The sequence below is a fragment of the Propithecus coquereli genome, unplaced genomic scaffold, assembly GCF_000956105.1.
Source record: "Propithecus coquereli isolate 6110/MARCELLA unplaced genomic scaffold, Pcoq_1.0 Scaffold421, whole genome shotgun sequence".
Classification (NCBI taxonomy): domain Eukaryota; kingdom Metazoa; phylum Chordata; class Mammalia; order Primates; family Indriidae; genus Propithecus; species Propithecus coquereli.
Window position 1 is genome coordinate 2,157,534 of NW_012149964.1, and position 22,719 is coordinate 2,180,252.

The window sequence follows — 22,719 nt, forward strand, 5'->3', positions numbered from 1 at the left end:
TTTTTCCTAGTGCCAAGTCCTCTGCTAGCCTAGCCTTTAGGCAGTATATGAACTCCCCCACTCCTTCCCATTTAAGAAGCCCTGGCAGTCACCACGGGTTAATTTCTCTAAGGGAATTCATAATAGCCGATGAAATGGGGGTTCCTTTACAAGAACATTTAATTTTTAAAGCCTCTCTTAGCATTTTTCCTGGTGCATGTAAAATGCAACTTCATTGAACCAATTTCAAATTTCGACAGAACTTTCCAAGTACACATTCCCTGAACTAAATGAGTAGGACTGGAACAGGAAAAGGCTTAGACTTTTTCTTCTATAGCTGTCCCACAAGCCAATCTCTTGACCTGACCCTGGAGAATCCCTCAGACTCTGGCCCTTGGAGTTGATTTTGGACCTAGGATGAGCCATAGGATTGGAATGCAGATAAGGGAATAGGGGAAACCTCCGCCTGTATTAATGAAAGAGGTCAGCTATGACATGGAGGCAATTTCCTGGGCAGAGGAGAAGAAATGGTACCCTGAGAAGCAGGAGCACGTCTCCAAGTTTTCTCTCGTGAAAGGAGACTGATGAGGATTGACACTCATTTCCAGTCAAAAGAGTGAACCAAGGTACTTCCATCATCGCCTCTCACCTTCACCTCTCACCCCTCTCCGCATGAACATACATATCAGACAGGTGATTTGGGTCAACAACTTACTTGGCACGAGGCCAAAGGCTTGAGGGCCCTGCCCACATTCTGCTCCCCTGACTTCTGAAGCAAAGGAAAGATCCCTGAGGTTTCTCTCCGCATCGTTTGGCACCTGGGCTGATCCGAGCAGATGAAACTAGGAATGTCCCCCCACATCTTGAGATTCTCTTCACGATTCCGGGAGAATTGTATACCGCCCCCATAAACTTAAATAGGTGACGTTCAAATTCTCATGCCCGACATTCCCATGTTTTCATTTTTTCCACAAGATTTTTTGAATATGTTCTCTGAGCCAGGCACAGTGGGCTTCTATAACCTCTTCTTAGCCCAGGGAGAAAGGGGAGAATCAGGCGCAGGGGGACTGGTCTCCGCTCCCTGCCTCAGAGTTAAAGTCCCCATCCCTCCTCGGTGCCCATCCCGGTGCTTATTCTCCCAGATCCCCACCCAGTTGACGTGACAGGCCCGTGGCCCAATCCCCTTCCTGGTTCCCAGGCCGGCTGCTAGCACCACCCGAGCCAATGGCGGCGGCCGAGGGGCGGGGGGGCTGGCAGGAGGGGAGGGAGTGCTGGCTTTAGAACCACAGCCGCAAAGATTCCGAGGGGCAGAAGTTGTCTGAGTGCGTCGGTCGGAGGTTGTCGGGCCAGCTCGGGACTCTGCGACTTTACGTAAGTGCCTTGTAGGCTCCGGCGGGCACCAGGGGAGCGGGTTTCCTGGGCGTGGGCAGGAGTGGGTCCTGGGGAGAGCATCTCCGGGAACCTCAGCAGGAACGTGCCTCGCACGGGGGAGTTGAGGGGGGCACAGAGGGAGGTCGGAGAAATTTCAGTCGGAGCCCTTGGACGCCCAGGCGATCATTCCCAACAAAAATGGGTGGGAGTGACAGAGGAACGGTTCCCCACTACCACCCGCTGCAAACACGCTTTCTGATCTTCACTATATTAAATGGTGCTTTCTCACAAGTTGCTTTTAACTTGTTGCCAACCTTGGGCTGGAGTCCTTGACGCCAACCCTTGCCCTGATCCTCTTCTGAGGCTGCGGCCCCGAAGTGGAAACAGAGCGCTTAACTTCCCTCTGTCGTCCTTCTCCAGCTACTGCCAACACCCTCCCCCCCACCCCGCCCCACTCCCGCCCGGACTCAGGAAATCCCGGAGCCAGCAGCCTGCTACTCCTGCAGCCCCCACACTCCCGCCTAGGGTGACCCGACGGGCTTTAGCAGACCCTGGGACTCTGGGAGGGGGGCGGGTGGCCGTGGCCCAGGAAAGGAGCGAGGCTCGGGTTGCCTGACTTCTGCCTGCTTCCCTCCCTTGCCCTTAGCGAGAGCGTAGCGATCGCACCGCGTCTCCCTATGAGTAAGCACTTTTTTTCTTTCAGTAGCAGAACATCTCCAGGCCAGTAGGGCAGTACCTTTCGGTCCTCCTCTCCCTGGACCCCGCGCCGCCTGTCTGCTCTCTGCTCAGCTCCTTCGGCTCTGCAGCCCACAGCGCGCGGTCGGGCAGCAGCAGCCCGGGACCTCTCGGCGCTCCCGGAGAGGCAGAGCCGAGGGGGCGGTGGAAGGGGGAAGGAGGGTAATGTCCCACCACGTCCCCCGCACAGCTGCACTTGCCTGTGTTTACTTTTCTCCACCCGCAGTACTTAAGCGCTCTAATGAGAGGCCGGGGGACGCAGACCACCCCCGCCCTGGCTTCTCGCCAGTCCCAAAGTTACTGCCGCCGCCGCCGCCGCCGCCGCCGCTGCTGCTCTAGCGTGCTGGCGGTTCTGACTGCCGGACTGCGGGGTGTGAGATGATCCCAGCCCAGAGGTGGAGTGGGGTTAATGGCATCTGACACTTGCAGTACGCGCTGCTCCTTGCCTCTCAGACTCTCAACGTGGTGCAAAAGGTCGAGTTTGGAACTAAGCGGGTTGGAGAGCATCAGACAGATGGGATGCTGGGGGTGCCCAGTCTGTTGCCAGAGATGGGGAGGAGGGAAGGGAGCCTGGCTGGTCACAGTAGAAAACTTAGGTGAAATTAAAAACTACTGAGGAGTAAACACTTACTCCACTTTACTGGCTGTCACAATGGATTTGGCAGCCTAAGCTTGATCCTGGAGATGCAGTTTACAGTGAATTCCAACTAAGTGGCCGCAGTCCCACACATGCCAGTTGGCGTCACGTGCCCAAGTCTCTGATGCCCCTAGGGTGATGGTCACATGACGTCTTTTGACTTTAAAACTGGAATGTAATGGCTGAGGCCCATATTCCAAAAATTACTTCGACAAAAAAAAAGGGCGTGGGGGGGATAGGAGGGGAGTGTGAACTAACTTCGACTCAAGGAATTCTATTTGGATTTGGATGGGGGGAACAGAAAGGGAATTTGGTGCTCGGATTTTATCCAAAATAAAAACTGGAGTTGTTTTTGAAATAAAGGCTTGAAATATATGTGTGCTGGGACATATATCTCCCCTCCTCTTCTTCAATCTGGTTATGGCTTTTCTGGATTTTAAAAATATCTTACTGATTGTTTTCTAGGAAAGTCATCCTTTTACTCATGCCCCATTTTATCCCTAAATGCTAGATTTGAAGTCCTATCCCATAAAGTAGTGTTTTAGAAATAAGGTTCTGTCGTGTTCCTTGGTCTGGCCTATATTTTAATTGAACCATTCTCTATATTAGGCATCTGCTTAAAGGTAGTGGGTAATCTCAGCTAAAATTAACCATCAGTTATTTGGAGTTTGGAGTTAATTGGATCAGAAATCATGCACAAAAACAGTAGACACTAAATATGATAAATCGAGTTGGTTGGGTTTTTGCCTGCTGATGGTTTTGTAAAATAATGAGAGGACACTGAAACAACTTTCCCATATTGACTTATACCCGCCCATGTGGCCCAAGTTAAGGTTGCTGCTGGGAAAACGTGGCAATTTTGCTATTCAGATTATATATTGCAGAGTATAGAAACAGGCAGAGAAATCTCTGAGGTCAGGAGTTTAGAAGCTTTACTTATTTGTAAAAATGGATCCGGATGATACATATTTAGCCTTGAAAACAACTAAGGCTGAAGCTATAAAAATGAAACTGGGAATATTTAAGAGATTTTTGTCTTTGTGTTCTTTAGCCAAAACCCCTTTGTCTACTGCAGCAACCTCTGAATGACTCAAGCAGCCATTTTCTTGCTGTGCATCCTTTTCTGAGCCTGAAAACTAGAACTACCTTAAAGCACATAGTTCTAACCCCAAGCTAGCCTTGTGGCCCAAATTAGCTGGAAATGGATTTAAGCTGCACCTGAGTTATTAGCGTTAACTACACTGGTAGATAGACCCCCCCTAGTGGAAGTGAGGTGATAATATAATTTTAGATTGAACTAATAAACGTTTAACCTGAAAAAAGGGGGCTACTACCATGCAACCAGGTTAAAGTGGTAGGGAGATAAGTTCTCTTTTAAAAATATTATAAAATCACATCAAAACAGAATCATCACTAGGCTCTAGTCCACAGCATTTCATTGTCTTGGGATGCCCACTCATTTAAAACCATCCTCAATATTGTAGACTTCATTTTTTGGTGCTATGATTTAATAAACCCAAATTTTTATTAAAATTAGGGGATTAGGAGTCTAATTCTTAATTTCTACTGTTAGATCTAGCCAGATAGCAGCCCCTATCTTTACCTAGGGTAGGGCGCAAAATTAAGCTCTGCCTTGGCTTAACACAATCAACATTGAAGTCCAAAGTCTCTAGTCTGAAGCTATGATTTAAATTCAGTCACTAAAAATGACTAGGCGTATAGCATTTTGGGGTAGAAGAATCAATTATAACTAGTGGGTAGTACTTTGGGTGAGGTTAAGTCTCTTCTATAAATGGTGACACACACATATTAGACTATGACTGTGGCAGTTTATGCTGGCAGAATGTCAGTATCCAGAGCAGTATCAGAAGCCCAATGAAATTGTACTAGACAAACAGAATGACTTACTGAAAAGAAAAGGACAGCTTGGCCATGGTACTTGAACACTAAAGTGATTCTTTTTGCTGAAACTGACAGAAAAGGAAGATCGTCCCCTTGTCATTATTTCATATTGTTTAGGCATTATTTCTACTTGGCTTTCCATGAAATTTACTGACAGTATTCTTAGCACATATGATAAGTTCATGAATTTGCTATAATCTAGGTGCAATGTATATGCCAAACTTTCTTGTTTTTGCTGTTTGGTACAGGTTCCAGCAGTAGCTGGTATAAAATAAAATTTGAAAACAAATATTTAGCAATTCATGACAACATGGGTATCTGTTTTTAAGAATCATGTCATACTAGCTCATGTGACAAATTTTTCTTTTGGTGCAGAGTGATCCAGAGGGGGAAAAATTTGATCTGTGAAGATAATAAAACTCAGTTTAGAAGAAAACAACCGGGTCATGTTTTGAGTCTGCATTCTAGAGAGTGATGTATCATATAATGTATATTCAATGTGTTGGAGGTTTCAAACGCTTTCTGGATACATTACAATGTTGGAAGCTCTTTTATATACCAGTGGTCACTACTTCCTAGTTTTAGTTATGAGAGAGCTTTGGTTAAAGTTATGGGAATGGTCTAATCATGAAATATCAGTCTTAGGAGGAGGTCTGATCATACTTGGACCAATTTATTTTAGTTATGGAGGTAAGGCAGTTTCAAAACATTCCCAATAAATTTAATTTTGAATTTTGCTTTATTCTTAGCACTTGAAAGACAAATATTAATGAGTATAAATTGTTTTAGGGCTGAAGAAGCGTGGCTGATATATGAAAATGAGAATGCTAAGGGGGAAGTTATGTTGAACTTGGCCTCAGGAACTAGATTCTGGACATGGCTCTGCCTCTGACTCATAGTTTGACCTTGAGAAAGTCACTTAAAATTATTATATTGGTAATTAACACTGAGCACCTACATGTGCCAGGTACCATACATTTTCTTGTTTGTGAAATGAGGGGATGGCTCAAGGTTTTTTATTTTCTCTTTTCAAATACTTATAATCTGGTTTATTTCAGTTATATTTATTAGTTGATTTTCCACATGTTGATGCAACTGTATTTGAACCAAGCTAAATACCTTGTTGGCAGATGGTGACTATTCAGGAAAATGATCATCAGTGGCTTATTCCACAACAGACGTTAAGTCTTTAAAATATTAAGCTGGGCATCGTGGCTCATGCTTGTAATCCTCATGCTTTGGGAGGCCTAGGTAGGAGGATGGCTTGAGGACAGGAGTTCTAGACCAGCCTGGGCACTGTAGTGAGACCCCATCTCTACAAAAAAATTAAAAAATTAGCCAGGTCTCATGGTACGAGCCTATAATCCTAGCTATCCAGGAGGCTGAGGCGGGAGGATTGCTTGAATTCAGGAGTTCCAGGCTACAGTGAGCTATGATCGTGCCACTGCACTCCACCCTGGGCTACAGAGCAAGATCCTGTCTAAAAATAAATAAATAAATAAGCAAAAATATAGAGGTACCATTTCTATAATTCCTTCACAAGGATTTTTGGTACATTAAAACTACTGATTCTGTAATATGAGAAAGCTTAAGATTTCTTAAAAAGTTATAAATATGTTTCATGATAAGGAGATAGTGTTTTTTATTGGAAGAACATTGAGCATGGAACCAGGGTCTTTTAGTCCTTGGCAGTCTAGACAGATAGACCATCTTAAGTTAAATCATTGAAGTTCTCTGTGGTCATATCTGGATTTCGCTTTCTTTTTCAACCATCTGTTTTCAATCTACATATTTCACAGGCATGGTGAAAGGATAAGTGAGCTATATGAAGCCTTGGCTCTTCAGCAGACAGGTGCTATTATAAATTCAAAGTACTGTAGTAGCATATCATAGAAACACTAAGGCTTTAACGAAAGTTTACAGAGATGGCAGAGTTCTCATCACTTAAGCCCTGCCACGTTTTTACTCATCTGTAAATGTTCTCCAGCCATCCAGTGTCTACAAGCAAAGGGAAAATAAAGCTAGACATAATATAATGAAAAATAAGAGAACTGGTTGATAACAAAAGAACAAAAACCTACATGTAGTACTTTCTATGTTCCCACAAATACTGTGGAAAGTAGCCTGTTAGAGCCATTAGTTTGGTGGTGTTTTTAACTAACTACTGAGCAGCATTTTGGTCTTCCTTGGTAATCGTTACAGAGTGCGTTGGCTTATGATACCTCATTCTTAGTTTTGTGATTACCTGTAATGGGAGATTTTGTGTAAAATAGCTTACAAAAAATCAAGTGTTTTTCCTCATAATTGCAGTCTGAAGGAAGACAATATGCAGGTATGGAAAAGTGCATAATAGAAGACATAATCCATATATTTAAGGGATATTCCATTAATAACAAAATGTGAGAAGTTAATGCAGATCTGCATTTGAAAAATACACATGTTGGACTAGATAAATTCTGAGGTAGTTTTTCGACCCCTACCCTCAAAACTATTAACTTGCAATTTTCAGTATTTATTCTCATCTTGCCAGTTACATGATGGTTCTATAACTGTCTTTTCTTTGAGTTATCATTCTTTTTTATTTTGTTAAAGTTATATTTGATAACATTTGTTTAAATATCATTTATCAAGTGATAGTACTTAATTAAAATGGAATAACTAGAAAGCCCTGAGTTTAATGGCTTTTGAAAATAACCTGGTATAATATGACTAGTTCTGAAAAGCGAGTTCTTTTTGCCACTAGAAATTATTTTCATTTGTAAAGTCCAATCACTTATTTCTACTATCTCTGGTTTAAAAGATTGAGTAGCAAAACATTTTTTGTAATGTTATAACCCATTCACTGAAATTACAACTCTGATTCCTTTAAGCTGTGATATATACATACACACACGTGCATGCGCCACACACACAAATATATATACACATATGTATATGTGGATATCACATAAAGTGTTATATAATATATACATATAAAGTTTTTATTTCTATAAAATAAGATTTGTTAGGACTGTGTAATAGCTTTGAATATTCATATTATTGTGTTCTACATTTTGAGCTCTAATTACATAGTGTAGCACTCAGATTGACATCTGCTATTGACACTGAATAATACACTGTCTTTCATAGAAGAGTGTAATTTTAAGCTTTTACCCTATATTAAATTGCTTGCATATTCCCATTTTTGCCATTTCTTATTACTCTTTTTGAATATTTGGGGGTTTGTGTTTCAGGGCAGGGAGAATTACCATTATAGGCTACACAGTGCTTTTGCTCAGAGGTAAAAATGATATGAAATTGTTCCTAGGACACATCCTATTGCTATAATATTCAATACATATGCATTAGTTAATCTGGGAAAGTGTCTTCTCTTCAGTAGTACATATTTAAGATGTTTTTAATCACTTTGCTTTTGATTAGGAAAATACAAGGTCACTATAAAAATTAGAGGAAAACAAAAGGGTTTATAAAGAAGAAAATAAAAATTACTCATAATTGTACCACCTGCTCATATTTTTAACTGTTTATTTCATATATAGGAAGAGAGACATTTTTAAAAATTGGAATCATACTGTATATACAGTTTATATCCTGTTCTTTTATTACATTATGAACATGTTTCCAAGTAATTTTTGAAAATGTTTAAAATTACTGTACAATATTCTATATGTTATATCATGGGTATTTCATAATTTATTTCACTAATTCCAGGTTTTTGGACATTTGTTTCCAGATCTTATAGATAATGCTTTAGTGAACATTCTTGCTCAAATATCATTTTACAGCTCTATGATTATTGACTAGAAGAGAAATTGCTAAGACTGTTTTAAAAGATGAATTTCTTTGACAGTCTCTGAAATTTAAACATTGGTTTAAACAAAAAGACAGCCTTCATTTCAAACAGTGGTATTCAAAAAAAAAAGAGGCCATTCTTTATATAGTGTATTGTATCATATGTAACTCTGAACTGGAACTGTTTTAGGTAAAGTATATGTCTTAGAAATATTTTGGTTTCCTCTGATCTAGTTAACAGGTGCAAAGCAGGATGAAGTAGGATCCTGTGGGTTGTACAATCATAGGAAGTTCTATTTTTTGAAACGGAACTGTTAATGGGGGAAGGGGAGACAGGTTTTTTTTTTTTAAGTAGCCTTTATATTTCAGATTGCTATAAAACTCAGTTCAAGCATGCAAAGCTTATTTGTGCTCATGAACATTCAGTATCCTAAAGACATTTGTAATCCTGGAGTTGGTTTGTTGATAGACTGTTTTATCTCAGGTTATTGATTTCTTGAAGTACTTTATCACTTAATAAACTATAGTTAAACTCAAAAGTTTTATATTTCATTCTTTTTTATTTTTTTTTGAGACAGAGTCTCACTTTGTTGCCTGGGCTAGAGTGAGTGCTGTGGCGTCAGCCTAGCTCACAGCAACCTCAAACTCCTGGGCTCAAGTGATTCTACTGCCTCAGCCTCCCAAACAGCTGGGACTACAGGCATGTGCCACCATGCCCAGCTAATTTTTTTTCTATATATATATTTTTAGTTGTCCAGATCATTTCTTTCTATTTTTTTTTTTAGTAGAGACGGGGGTCTCGCTCTTGCTCAGGCTGGTCTCGAACTCCTGACCTTGAGCGATCCACCCGCCTCGGCCTCCCAGAGTGCTAGGATTACAGGCGTGAGCCACCGCGCCCGGCCTCATTCAGATTCTTAAATAATAATAAACACTTCACAAATATTTTGAATATTTGAATGGCTCATTATACACTGACTCTCCTTCCTGAAGCTTAACCCAGGCGGCTTCATAGACCCTTCCCTGGTGTTTTTCTCCTTCCCCCAGTTCACCAGCCTCACTAAGGACCTTACTGGTCTGGGCATTCCATGATAACCCAGAAGAGATGTGGAAGGTCTATCTGACACAACAACACATGCTCACCACTGTGTATTTCTTCTCGGGGATCATGTACATGCTGTTGCATAGTCAGAATGGATTTAGCATAAAATATGGATTCCAGTGGCTTTGCCATTTTTTTTTTTTTTGAGATGGAAGTGCAGTGGCGCAATCATAGCTCACTGCAGCTTCAAAATTCTGGGCTCAAGTGATCCTCCTGCCTCAGCCTCCCGAGTTGCTGGAACTCGGTGCTGGGACTACAGGTGTGTGCCACCATACCTAGGTAATTATTTTTATTTTTTATAGAGATAGGGTCTTGCTGTTTGCCCAGGCTGGCCTGAAACTCCTGAGCTCAAGCTATCCTCCCATCTTGGCCTCCCAAAGTGCTGGGGTTACAGGCACGAGCCACTGCACCCGATGACTTTGCCATTTTTAACTCTGTGGCATGTCTTAACACCTCTAAACCTCGATTTCCCCATCTATAAAATGAGGACAATACTACTTGCTTTTCATGTTTTTCTTAGAATTAAATAGGAACATTAATAAAGCAACTAGCATATAATAGGTGCTCAGTAAATATTCCCATTTACAGGCCAGTTAATATTGCCTTAGATGATTTTTGTCAGGTATCTATATCTACCTCTTCATTTTCCTCTAATATGAACACTTTTTCCTTAAATATCACCAGTTAAGATAAATAAAATAGTTTATTTTTTGTTTTACTTAATGGCATTGGGAAAATACTGCTTTCTATTGCTTTTCATTATGAATGTGAAGGACTTTAGCAATGTTCCAGGTTGGAGAAGTTTCTTTGCTTAGCTCAGAGTCCTATTAATCATTTAATTTATCTTTTTGTGAGGATATGCCATCCAATAGTCTAAAGAACTCGCCTTCAAAGGAAAATTGGGAACACGACTCAATAAATTACGGACACTGTTATAAACTCATCGCCACTAACAAATATAGATTAAATCAGGATGAAAGATAATAGATAATGTTGATTCCTGACTTGGGGGGAAGGGAAAAGAAGCTTCGAGTTCTTCAGTGTTTCTACAGTAGCAGCAATTATAAAAGTGTGAATGTTAGAAAGTTTACTTTGGAAAAAAATAGGAGCAAAGAGAAAATAAATTAGTCAAGACTTAAAATGTTGGGGAGGCAGAGAGTTATAAATTAAATCAGTATCTTTCCAGGATGATATGTAGCCTTTAAAAATGGGTGAAACCAAAACATATTAATCTTAAATTTATGATGCCCATTATTTCCCCTAGTGGAAGTTTTCAAAAGCAAAAACCAGGAAATGATGAAGGATATTGACACATTCAACAAATATTTTGAGCAGTTTGTGGGTCTCCAGTTTAAAGCTACAGTTGAATCATTTTTGCAAGTGGTTATGAAAAATTAAAAATTTTTATTTCATCCTATGTTGATTAAAAAACAAATAGAGCCAAATTATCATTAAGTATAGATAACACAAAAATAATATTGATAGGTTTACATGATTAAAAATATAAGCCAACCGTTGCATTTGTTATCTTATCCTGAGTCAAAGTGTTCCTGCTTTAGTTGGCCCTCAGGAAAAAAAGCAAGCTAGAATATATTTGTAGGTGCTAGCAGAGGAGGAAAAACTTTCCCTAACCAGAGATTTGTGTAAGGATGAAGCGAAGGTGGATATGTCAAGTACCCTGAAACATGTATGTATTATATAAAAGAAAGCCTATAGGCCATTGACAAATCAATGTAAAACTCAGGAAAACTTTAAAAATATGCCCAGAGTTCTTAAGTATATATTGAGACAGTACAAACTACAAATGGAGCGGAGTAATAGTTAACTAAGGATGGTAGCATGGAAAATAGCTTAATTCGTCTATTTGTGGAATGGTTTCATCATTCATTCAACTAACAAAAGTTAATGAAGACTGTTAGGTGCTAGGGCTACAAAGATGGGTAAGATACTCCTGCAGTCTAGTAGAAGAGAAAGACATGAAAGTAATATTGGTTCTCATGAAAACTAAAAATATTCTTACATGTAGAAAATGAATTTAAATATGGCCTTTTTTTCAGCGTAAAATAATTTCTAAATATAAACTTTGTGTGAACAAAGACATTCACTTATAACCCAATATAATCAAATCTAAACTAAGGACAAATCAAATTTAAACATTGCTATTTCTTTGCAATAATTATTGTATCCTAAAAAAAGAGTCCACTATGAGTTAATGTTACTTAAATAGAACATTGCTCAGCCTACAAATGAAGGTCAGCAGACACCAGTGTCTTGGAATAAAATAGCCCTTTGGCAAGAAAATGAGCCACACCCCATTTAGTTTTTACAAAAATAAAATTCTTTCCAGCTTTACTAAATTGTAGATGTTGTGCACAGCGTGTACTTCTGCAGTAGTTGGTTCTGCAGCTGTGAAAGATCCATGTATGCAGAAGCCCTAAAAAACATCTCTTCACCATTGCTTGCACACGTGGCTCTCACACTTTCTGTAGTACAGTGTTCTGTTAAGTTTTATCTGACTCATGGATAATAGCAAATAACTACAGGTATAGCTGACACCTTAATTTCCTGCCTTGAACTACTTCTCGATTGTCATAGATGTTAAATGGAGCAGGAAAACCTGGGATTTCAAGTCTGACGATTGTGTCACTTGGTGGGAGAGGATCAAAGCAATGTACTAAGTCTGTTGTACATGGTTTTCTTTAATGTACCATGGGAAAGAGCTGCACTTCTAGGGAGAAAGGAAATAAACCCTGAGGAAAAGTCCCTTCTCCTAGTTCTTTCACAGTGCACCTGGGACGCAGCAGGTATCAATATTTATATTTGAAAGCGTGAAAAACAGATAGCGACGAATGGTCTTTGGTGATAACGATTCAATTGGGAAAACCTAATCAACAAATCAGTAACTTATGAATTACATTGAATAAAACACATCATGATTCGAGCCTATAAGAAGATTAAGTAAATTTTTCCTTTTAGTTGTTTTTTTTTTTTTTTTTTTTTAGAGACAGTGTCTCACACTGCCACCCAGGCTGCAGTGCAGTGGTGTGATCTTACCTCACTGCAACCTCCAACTCCTGGGCTCAAGCGATCCTCCTGCCTCAGCCTCCTGAGTAGCTGGGACTACAGATGCATGCCACCATGCCCCGCTAATTTTTAAACGTTTTGTAGAGACAGCGTCTCACTCTGTTGCCCAGGCTGGTCTCCAACTCCTGCCCTCAAGCGATGCTATCGCCACCACGCCTGGCCCTTTTAGTTATTTTAAATGAATGGTTATGAGTGAATGTTATGGATAGGGCTTTTGTTGTGAGAATTGCTTAACTTTAGAATCAAAGAGGAAATTAATATTTTAATTTTTAGCAGCTTTATTGACATACAATTCACATACCATGCCATCTAAAGTGTACAGTTCAATAGATTCTAGTATATTCACAGATACGTGCAACTATCACCACAGTCAATTTTCAAACATTTTTGTTATAGAAACCACAAGGGGGTTTCGGCCTAGGTCCAGCTGCTTGCCACACAAAGAGCCAATTATTGAGACAATGATGATTGCCAAGGAAGAAAGGAATTTTTTTAATGCGAATGGGGAATCAGCCTCCAATTCATCTCCTCATCTAATAGAGATTACAGGCTTTTTTTAAGGAGGGGCTACCTGCAATGGGGCAGGTTGTGGGGGGTGGGGAGCCTGGGAGTCAGGAAGTCTGCCCAGGGGCCTTCAAAATCTCAGCATCTTGTCTTGCAGAAATGCCACCATTTCTGGAAAACAACTCAGAAAGCTCAAGTAGTTAGTTAAAAGTTTCAAGGTTCTGGTCATCATGTTCTACTGGCCTGAGAATCGAAATCATGAGAGGGAGAGGATTATGAAAACATATAGGGGTCATTGAAATTTGTTCATGGAACCAGTTACATTTTCATCCCCTCAGGAAGAAGCTCCATTCTCTTTAGCTATCACTTTCCTCAGCTTGCCATCCCTAAGCAACTACTAATCTATTTCTATCTCCATAGAGTTCTCTATTCTGGATATTACATATAAATGGAGTAATATAATAGGTGGTCTTTTGTGACCAGCTTCTGTCACATTAAAGGTTCACATACATTGTAGCAGGTATAAGTACTTCATTCCTTTTTATGGCTGCATAATATTCCATATTATGGAATATTCCATTCCACATATTTCATTCCACAGATATATACCACATTTTGTTTACCCATTTGTCCATTGATGGACATTTGGGTTGTTTCTACATTTTAACTGTTATGAATACTAGGACATGTCAACATTAAGTGTCTAACCACATGTCAGCTAATGATTTAGATAGAGGTGGTACTGACAAGATAGCATTTCATTTATTACTACTCTGCTATTAATGTAAATCCTTGCTTTGATAGATTCTGAGCACTACTGATTTTTCTGTTTAAGTTTAGCTATTTTTTTCTTGCTTCTTGATGGTTATTGGCTTATTATATTCAACTTGTTTCCAGTAACTTCTTCCTTTGTAATATTTTAATTAAATAATGGAAAGCCCTTAAAAATTGTAGCATCATTTTTTCTAAAACTTGTATACTAGATGTTTACAGAATTCTGTTAAACACATTTTTGTTTAATCACGTTTTTTGAACACTACTGTAAGGAACAAAGGCAAGCAGTATTAAGGAGTGCCGAAATAAAGGATAAATGCTTTGAAACACAATGGTTGCCATCAACTTAAAGCAGTATTCTTTTTTTTTTTTTCTCTTGAGACAAGGTCTCACTCTGTAGAGCGAGTGCAGTGGTATCATCATAGCTCACTGCAACCTCAAACTCCTGGGCTCAAGGGACCCTTGTGCCTCAGCCTCCCGAGTAGCTGGGACTACAGGTGGGCACCTCCATGCTGGGCAAATTTTTCTATTTTTGATAGAGATGGGGTCTCACTCCTGATCAGACTGTTCTCAAACTCCTGGCCTCAAGCAATCCTCCCGCCTCAGCCTCCCAGAGTACTAGGATTACAGGCGTGAGCCACCCCTCCCGGCCAACTTAAAACATTATTGAGTACATCTATTTATTTTTTATATTTACTTTTCAAATATGGAATATATTCACATAGAACAAAATCTAAAAGCTTAGGGACATAATGAAAAGTAAATAAGCTAACACGACACCTTCAGAAGAGTTTGGTGTTTTACATTTAGGACTTGTGGCATTAAGTTTGAGGAAATCTTTACCTTTTGACTTTTTAAAGGTGAATATGAGAATGAGGGATTATCAAAAGATAATAAACAGAATCATCTTCAATTTCAGATCAGAGCTTTTCTCTTCAGCACCCTTGACCCCAGATCTACCTACATGACATCAGCTTAAAATAGCTAAGGAGCCCTAGAACCTTGCTCTGCCATTATCTTCTGGATTCAACCCACAGAGAAATTCCTGGACCCAGTCTCCTTACTCTTGTGGGCAGTTAGCACCTTGCAGACCCTTTAGGAAAGGATAGACTTCCCTGAGACAGGAGGGCTGGAATTTAGTAAAGAAAAGACAAAATTTCCTGCAGTCCCATTTAGAACTTCCCATATAATTACTTAATTCATTTAATAAGCTTTTGTTAATTATTAACAATGTGCCTGGCACACTAAGATAAATAAAACAACATGCTATCGTTTGAAGAGCTGAGTCTAATCCAGCTACTAATTTTACAGACAAGGCAATCGAGGTCTGATTTTTGTCTTGCCCCAGTTTAGGGTGATTGAGGACATCGGTAGTGGATTTGGTAGTGAACATAATCCATCACTCTTCTCACTATACATTTAAACACCACACCCGGGGGCCAACTTTGTTTAATAGCAGTGCATCTTCCTCCCTAAATCAATTTATACTTACTGGTATTTTCTTTCAGATGTTAACAAAATGGCAGATGCCATGTCATTAAAGTTACCATGAACTCTGAAACTCACATCACCTATAACTAAAGCTTTTAAGTCTGACCAGATTTTCCCTAGCTAATGGAAATGCATTAGCAATAGTTCTACAGTGGTGAACTACTGTTTCTAGGTCATATGTTCAATCCAAAGTACTCATGTGCCAACAGAACTGTGGTTCTAATCACTGGTATAAAGAGTTTCCAATATTGTAGTACATTCAAAAAATTTGAAAACTTTAATTCCAATATATTGAGTATACATTATAGGGTTTATCACTACTGATTTCTTCTAAACTGTATTTTATCATTCTCAGAAAGTCAGTCTTTCCCCTCTGTATTACTCCTTACTGAGAAAAAATTTCCATTTCATTCATTTGTTTTTTCACTTAAGTACACACGGAGCACCTTACATACCTCAGGTACTCTTCTAGGCACTGGAGAGTATGGCTGTGAATGAAACAAACTAAATCACCACCCTTATGAAACTTACATCCTACTAGGGAGGAAATAGAAAATAAACAATGAGTTAGTATATTAGATGGTAATGTGTTATGGAGAAAATTAAAGCAGGATTAAACAGTATAAGGTAGTGAGAAGGAGGGCATTGCCATTTTAAATAACGTGGTCACAGAAGTGTCACTTAGAGGGAGATATTTCAGGCAAGATGTGTAGGAGATCAAGGAGTTACCCACATGAATATCTGGGGAGAAGTGTCACTTGAACAAGTAAAAAATATTTCTAATAACAGATACCTAAATAAATTGTCATGCATTGGTGGGTTTTAGCCCTGAAATTCTCCTTTATATCAGCTCCTTTTTATTTTAGTATTGAAGGGAACAAAATACCTTTTATCCAGACCAGACACTCTAGTGGAATCATGAATTGACTGTATATGCTGAGAATATTGTGTTGGTAGTTATGTGGATAATGTTTTGGAAAGATTAGTGGGAATAATGTTCAAAGCAGGATATGGAATTAATGCAAGTAAATTTCCCTTTTCCCTATTCATTTAATTATACTATATTCTGTGTTTAATTCTGAATTAGGTTTTATAATTACACTTTTATTTTGAGATCATTGTGGATTAACACATAGTTGTAAGAAATGGCACAGAGAAATCCTGTGTACCCTTTACCCACTTTCCCCTATTGGTAACCTCTTGCAAAACCATAGTCCAATATCAAAACCAGGATGTTGGCATTGATACAGACAAGATGCAAAACAGTTCCATCACCACTAGAATCCTTTTGTTGCTCTTTAATAACAACACACACCTCCTGCCTTCCCCCACCCCCATTCCTGAGCCCTGGAAACCACTAATCTGTTCTCCATTTCTATAATTTTGTCATTTAAAAAATAATCATATAAATGGAATCATATAGTTTGTAACCTTTGGGGATTGGCTTTTTTCACTGAGCATAATTCTCTGAAAATTCATCTAAGTTGTGTATATCAATACCTTGTCGCTATTCATTGCTGAATAATATTCCATGGTGTGGATGCACCACTGTTTTTATTTAACCATTCACCTATTGAAGGACATCTCGGCCATTTCCAGTTTTTTAGCTATCACAAATAAAGTTGCTATAAACATTTGTGTACAGGTGTTTGTGTGAATGTAAGTTTCCACTTCTCTGGGATTAATGCCCAAAGAGTGCATTTGCTAGGTTGTATGGAAGTTGCATGTTTAGTTTTATAAGAAATTGCCAAAATATTTTCCCAGAATGTACCATTCTGTGCTTCTACCAGCAATGTATGAGTGATCCAATTTTTCTACATTCTTGCTGAAAGGGTGGAAATTCACTAGGTGCTCACAGTGGGTGGAGAAAGGATTCTCACCCAGAGTTTAGGATAAGAAGTAAAAAGTTTATTTTCCCAAGAAAGAAAGAGAGAGAGAGAGAGAAGGAGGGAATGGCCATGGCACACAGAGGAAGGAAGTGTGGGCAGTGAAACCAAGTGGCTTAGTGCTTTTAAAGAGTAAAAATGGCTTTTTTTCCCCTCTGCTTCAGCAGACTGATAACAGAAGCAGCAGCGAAGCTCTTGTAGCTGTTGTAGGTGTTCTTTATTATTTTTTTCCTCTTTTTTTCTGTCAGGTCCTTGAAATCTGGTCCTGTGAGGAACTGAGGCAGAGAGTTCATACTCCTGCTGTCTGCTTAGGGCTCTTCAAAGCTGAGAAAACAAAACTCATAGAGATAACGAGTTAGGCCACAGGTATTTTAATTAAACAAAACAAAGGGGGTAGTTGTGCTGTGAGTTTATTTCTCTTACTTTCTGTTTGATAGTTTATTTTTCCTCTGTTAGGTTACTAGTAAGGCCACGGTGGACTTGATAGCATTTGATGGTGTCACTTTTTAATTTTAGCCATTCTGATAGGTGTGTAGTGATAGCTCAAGTCTTATTTTCATTTCCCTAATGGCTAATGATATTGAACATCTTTTTCCCATGCGCTTATTTTCTATCTGTATTTCCTCTTCGGTAAAATGTCTGTTCATATCTTTTGTCCATTTTCTAATTGGATTTTTTTTACTGTTGAGTTTTGAGAGGTCTTTTTTAAATAATATATAGTATGAAAAATAATTTTTCAACTGTATTTCTTATTTTTATTTCTCTTTTTTAAAAAAAGCCTATCGCACCTGGTATTCCCAGGCAGTCTCCCATCCAAGTACTAACCAGGCCCGACCCTGCTAAGCTTCCAAGATCAGACAAGATCAGGTGTGTTCAGTGTGGTATGGCCATAGAGGACAGGTCTTTGTGTATTCTAGATCCTAATCCTTTGTCAGATACATAGTATACAAATATTTTCTCCTAGTTTGTAGCTTATCTTTTCATCCTCTGAATAGGGCCTTTCACAGAACAAAAGTATTTATTTTGATGAGGCCCAATTTATCAATATTTCCTTTTATGGATTTTTTTTTTGGTGTCATGTCTAAGAACTCATCACCAAATCTGGTTCCTGAAGAAATTCTTTTTCTCCCCTCCTAAAGTTTTATGGTGTTATGTTTTACATTTAGGTCTGTGATCTATTTTGAGTTAATTTTAGTGTAAGGTGTGAGATTTAGCTTCAGGGTTTTTTTTTTTTTTTGGTCCTTTAGTTATCCAATTGCTCCAGCACCCTCCCTCCATTGACTTGCTTTTTTGCACCCTTGTCAAAAACCAGTTGAACATATTTGTGTAAGTCTGAAGTTTATTTCTGGGTTCTCTTTTCTGTTCCATTCTGTGTGTCTGTTGCTCTGCCAACATTGTGTGCTGTCTTGATTACTGTAGTTACACAGTATGACTTAACATGAGGTAGAGTTATTCCACTTACCTTATTTTTCAGTGTTTTAGCTATTCTAAGGCTTGTTTCTTTCCATGTAAATTTTTAGAAAAAGCTTGCCTATAACTACAAAAATCTGCCGGGCGCGGTGGCTCACGCCTGTAATCCTAGTACTCTGGGAGGCCGAGGCCGGCGGATTGTTTGAGCTCAGGAGTTCGAGACCAGCCTGAGCAAGAGCGAGACCCCGTCTCTACTGAAAAATAGAAAGAAATTATCTGGACAACTAAAAATATATAGAAAAAATTAGCCGGGCATGGTGGCGCATGCCTGTAGTCCCAGCTACTCGGGAGGCTGAGGCAGGAGGATCGCTTGAGCCCAGGAGTTTGAGGTTGCTGTGAGCTAGGATGACGCCACGGCACTCTAGCCAAGGCAACAGAGCGAGACTATATCTCAAAAAAAAAAAAGTCTGTTCTAGGATTTTGAGAGGAATTGCATTAATGAATTAGATTTTTGAGATTGCTTATGTAATGTTAATAAAGTTAAAATGATAATTCCATTATGGAAAACAATTTAGTTTCTTCTAGAGCCTAATGCCAGTTCTTATTTTCTAAAGAAATACTTATTTTTATGATTTTCAAACCACTGAAGGAAGTTTAATTGGCAGTTTCTCTTCAGATATAAGTTGGATGTCTACTCATTAGATTTATAAGACTGTTAATAAGATTCCTAAACCTATTGTTCTGCCTTATGCCAACACATTTATGTCCCCAAATAGCAAAATGAAACATGTTACTAATGCACTGAGACTTAGGGTATTGGAGTTGGGATGTATTTGTTATTCATGAAGTAAATCAAAAGTTTTTAAATGAAAATGTGTATTTGCATGCTTTCATCATTGATTGTGCAAAATACAGTCTTTTTTTTTGTAGAGACAGAGTCTCACTTTGTCACCCAGGCTAGAGTGCAGTGGCGTGATCATATCATACATAGCTCACTGTAACCTCAAACTCCTGGGCTCAAGAGATCCTTCCGCCTCAGCCTCCTGAGTAGCTAGGACTACAGGTCTGCACCACCACACCTGGCTATTTTTTTTTTATTTTTTGTAGAGATGGGGTCTTGCTGTGTTGCTCAGGCTAGTCTAGAGCTCCTGGCCTCAAGCAATCTTCCTGCCTCGACCTCCCAAAATGTTGGGATTACAGGCGAAAGCCACCACTCCCAGCTTTGCAAAATAAAATCATAAAAAATACAAAAAGCATCAGATAAACCTCTTGATTTAAAAGAACACTCAGAAATTTACTGTTAGGTGTTTTTTTTTTTTTAAAAAAAAAGGAGGAAGCTGTCAAACCGATTAGGGCTGAAGAAGAACTGAAGAGAAAATGTCACCTTGTTGCTTCTGACTGAAGGAAAATTGAATGACCTCATGCTTTCATTTCTCAAAATAAAGCTTTTCCACTCTTCTGTCTGCTAACTGATTCAAGGTGGGAGGCACAAAACAAAACCTTCTGGTTCTTTCCCCCATCCTGTTTATATTCTAAATTGGCTTTTATTGCTTTAATAAAATATATCACTGGGGGCCTATAACATTATGAATATGGGATTAAGTGGGTAGACTTAGCAGGAATTTGAAAATCACAGTCCAAAATGTACTACCCTAAATACAGTTAGCAGAATTCTTTAAGTAAAAACTTGTCTAACTTACAGTATATGGCTCACGGTATTATCATTACAGTGAAGTTTATCACCACTCTTATCAGCGATTTGTTTCTTCCCACTTACTCCTAAATCTGCTTAGATAATAGTCACAGCTGCAGCAAAACTGCAAAACTGTGATTGAAAAAAGTGTAATTGAAATAAGAGTGGAATATAATGAGATTCATCATAAACAGATAGCCAAACTTCTTTCTTCACATAATTTATCTGTATTTTTGCATTTATTTGGTCTAATGAGAGACTTTTAAAAGCTCATTCTCCAAAGCAGTGAATTCTCAGAGCTGTTGAACCCAGAACGAGCTACCTCATCAAAAGAACTCTGTTAATGGCTTTAGCCAATTTGTTAGGTAATAAGCTAGGAGAGGGAAGAGGTTGGTTACTCCTATGTGGGTCACTTTTTGCTAGCAATATGATTTTTAGCAAGTAGAGACCACAAAAGCCTTTTGACTTGTGGTAGAATTCATTATAATGAGACTTTTTAGCTGTACCCGGTAACAGATTGCCAAATAAAACACTAAACAAGGAAGACTGGTCAGTTACAATCCAGTCTCTAGTAATCTGAGACAGCATAGTGTTTGTTATGTTTATGGATTCAGCTCCATCCTCTGAGAAATACAATTAAGGCATCTGAGCAGGAATAAATAAATTTTGTAGGCCATGTCCCATACATCTGAATGGTAAGGGCGTATAACCTATTTATGAGACCATGCTATTTTTGCAGCCAATCTTAAGGATAAATCTACATTGTGTTCAGGACTGTTTTGGGCCAGACCTAACAATGACCATTATGTGTAGAAAATAGCAACCATTGTTGCTGAATTAAACTCTCTCTGGAGATTTAAAAAAAAAATTAAATTAAGCTAATAAAACCTTAATGGCAACATAACCAAAGAAATTAACCAGAGAAAAGTGGTTAGAAATGGAAAGCATAGTGGAATTGTTGAATTATACCTGGTAAAGGAACCTTAACTATATGTAAATCTGGGGACTTTTTACTTGTCTAAAAAAGTAATTCCAAAAGTATACATACACACAAATTTGGATTTTTCATTTGGGCCTTTTTCTGAAAGGTCCTCGAGAAAATTTAAAAAATACAAAGCAGGCTGTTCATGGCAAACTCCGAGTGAAATGGAATTAATTTGTAGTGTGTTTTGAAAGTATATATATGTGCTTGCAAGAATTACACGGGCAAATTAGACTGATATAGAGTACTCAATGGTTCTCAAAGCGAACACTGACAACCTTAAGGATGTTTTTATTAGACAGCGAGGCAACAATTTTCTCTGTGAACGTGTCTCCACAATAATAGCGGAAGTCAGAAAATACTTCACATACAAATATATCTGAAACTCTTCATGGATGCATTTAACACTTTGAAGTGATGGCAACATCTGGTAACAAGTAGAAACCGGCTTCTTATAAGCTATGGCTTCATGTTACCACTTCATCTGAATTAGTCATTTAAAGGGGGTTTTATATGTCTTCCTAAGAACTGACAAGGTTAATCTTGGACTAGGGCAGGCTGGCAGGAAATGCTAAAGCTGCTCTTTCTTTTGAAGGTTTTGTTATTCCTTACGAGGTCAAAAAATAGCTGTTTTAAAGTTTGGGAAGCTAAAGCAGTGATGTCTTGACAGCTAAGTGAGATTTTTTTCTTTATTTTTTTGTGTGTGGCAAGTTTGAGGAAAAACTCGATACATTGAGGGTTTTTTATACTTTCCACTCCACTTCTTTCCTCTGAAATGTCTTTATTTTCTAAAGGTGCAGAATTTAGAAAGTAATTTCAACTGCCAAATATGATCACAGATTTGGTGCCATTAGAAGATGTAACCTACCATCTGTTTGGCCAAATTAGCTCTCAGCAATTATCCTATTCTATAGAGTTAGCCAATGGGACAAGAGTAGATGCCTTTTATCTTTATTTATTTGCTTTGCATTCAAAAGACAAATGCTTAAAGTTTACTTTTGATTATGTAATAAACCACTATAGCAAATGACAATGAGTTTAATTCCTTTAGGATGCGACATCATCAACATACATTCATTTTTTAAAAATGTATTATGGCAAGTTTCTTTCTTCCTTCTTTCTTTCTTTGTTTAGTATAAATTTAAGGGGTACAAATGTCCCTTTTGTTACATGGATATATTGCTTAGAGGTGAAGTCTGGGCTTTTAGTGTATCCATCACCCAAATAATGTGTGTCGTACCCATTATTTCTCATTACCCGCACCCCTCCCACAACATACATTCATTTAATAAATATTTGTTGAATGCCTACTGTATGCCAGGCACTGTTCTAGACGCTAAAAATAGATTGTCGAACAAAATGGACAAAAATAATCTCTGC

At 38.7% G+C, this 22,719-nt stretch overlaps 1 protein-coding gene across 1 annotated transcript in view; it reads left to right on the forward strand.

The window, feature by feature from the left end:
* Nucleotides 1–1,272: 1,272 nt before the first annotated feature.
* PLS3 (plastin 3) overlaps nucleotides 1,273–22,719 on the forward strand; it is an 80,830-nt gene continuing 59,383 nt past the window's right edge. Inside the window, exon 1 of the mRNA XM_012653520.1 lies at nucleotides 1,273–1,350. The gene's annotated coding sequence lies outside the window, so the exon portion shown is untranslated. The remainder of the gene's footprint in view (nucleotides 1,351–22,719) is intronic.